The sequence below is a fragment of the Sphaeramia orbicularis genome, chromosome 3, assembly GCF_902148855.1.
Source record: "Sphaeramia orbicularis chromosome 3, fSphaOr1.1, whole genome shotgun sequence".
Lineage (NCBI taxonomy): Eukaryota > Metazoa > Chordata > Actinopteri > Kurtiformes > Apogonidae > Sphaeramia > Sphaeramia orbicularis.
The window spans coordinates 11,864,917-11,867,146 of NC_043959.1; positions in this window are offsets into that span (position 1 = coordinate 11,864,917).

Sequence of the window (2,230 nt, forward strand, 5' to 3'; positions counted from 1 at the left end):
AAGTTTTGATGGTGTTGCCTTTCCTTTATGACACACAGTTTAAATTTTAAATGAATTTAAATAAAACAGCTGCTGATGGGATGGACACTTAAAAAAACACCTGTTAAACCCGTTAAAGCTTCGTGTCTGACCTGGGCTGCAGCTGCTGGACTCACAGACCTTTTCGTACTTTCCATGACCCGTCACCACAAACTGAAACGTCCGACCAGCACAGCCTTCCTGAAATCACACAACAGCAATTTACACCGAGTACACAGGAAACTGTAGGGTTTGATGTTCATACAGGGTCGAATTTAGACCCGGGGAGGCCCTAAGCTTAAAGCCCAAACCCCCCCCCCCCATTTAAATGGCACCAGCTGGTCTCACAAAGCTTTATGCATTTGAATTAGATGAAAAATGTAAAATATGTCTTTCAATTTTATTAATACAATTCAGTAATAAGATAATATTGTAAAATCACAAAAATTCAATTAGAGAATCCTCTAAGTTCCATCTGAAACATGTGATCACATAAAAGCAAAGTCATGTAACTGATGTCGTTCTATGATGATCAAACAGATGGTTTTTTCCTCAGACATAGTTGGGCTCAGTTCATTTTGGATTCTCTTTCAATGTTCTTCCTGCTGAACTCCATCACACACAGAAACAGCGGTGATGTTTCTTCCACATGAGGGAAAACTAGAGGAATGTGATGATTTGAAGAAGATTTGATCCAGATCTCCTCAGACCCAGGAAAGAAACAAGTTTGGACTGTTTTTATATTTAATAATTGCAGACATTGGAAATATCATGATGCAACAGCTTTTTCAGATGCATTTTTTTTTTTTTTTTTTAATGGAATGTCCTTTTACAGTGGACCGTTTTTTCTGTTTAGTGTTTTGGTCTAACTCTGTGACTCTGTTGTCCAGGGTGGACAGTAACCCATGTGTGGGTCTGAGGAGGTCCACTGGAGCCGATCCCAGATCAGATGATCCTTCAGTTCATTGTCTGTCTGAGGGTCTGTACAGACTGAACCCATGTGGTCTGGACTATAGTACCTTTAGAACCCTTTGGAACGTCAGTCCAACGTGTTTATATGATACTATCATGTGTGAAAGGGTTAACATGTCCTTCAGTCCAACACTGGTCTCATACACATATACTGTCCACAGAAAGCCATAATGTGTCCTTTAGTGGAAGAAGGACTCATACATAAACAGAACTTCAATCTGATGGCGCTTTGTCTGATGTGAATACAAACCTTCTTCTGTTTTCCAGCAGACTCAGCGTCTGCTCGACTCTCCCAGAAGTTTTTCTTGTGTAGAACATCACCAGGTTTGATTTCCTGAAGAACAGAAGAACACCTTTAAACTGTGACCACAAGGGGCGCATTTACACCATTAACACACAACTGAACTGAGAACATACTCCAGAGGTGTCCAATCCTGGTCCTCCAGATCTACTGTCCAACCCTGGTCCTCCAGATCTACTGTCCAACCCTGGTCCTCCAGATCTACTGTCCAATCCTGGTCCTCCAGATCTACTGTCCAACCCTGGTCCTCCAGATCTACTGTCCAACCCTGGTCCTCCAGATCTACTGTCCAATCCTGGTCCTCCAGATCTACTGTCCAACCCTGGTCCTCCAGATCTACTGTCCAACCCTGGTCCTCCAGATCTACTGTCCAACCCTGGTCCTCCAGATCTACTGTCCAACCCTGGTCCTCCAGATCTACTGTCCAACCCTGGTCCTCCAGATCTACTGTCCAACCCTGGTCCTCCAGATCTACTGTCCAACCCTGGTCCTCCAGATCTACTGTCCAATCCTGGTCCTCCAGATCTACTGTCCAACCCTGGTCCTCCAGATCTACTGTCCAACCCTGGTCCTCCAGATCTACTGTCCAACCCTGGTCCTCAAGGGCTGGTATCCTGCATGTTTTAGATGTTTCCCTCTTCCAGTAACCTGAAGGTCATTATCAGGCTTCTGCAGAGCTGGACGATAGGCTTATCATGTGAACCAGGTGTCTCAGAAGAGGGAAACACTTAAAACATGCAGGATACCGCCCTCGAGGACCAGGGTTGCCACCCTGATCTAAACTCGGACTTACTTTGTTACTTGTGTGTGTGTGTGTGTGTGTGTGTTACTGGTTTCTGTTTGTGTGTTGTTGCCGTCCGTTGTCAGTTTTGGAAACAGGAGGCAGGTTTTCTCCAGGGCGCTGTAATTAAAAAACATTATTCGACTTTTCTTGTTAAT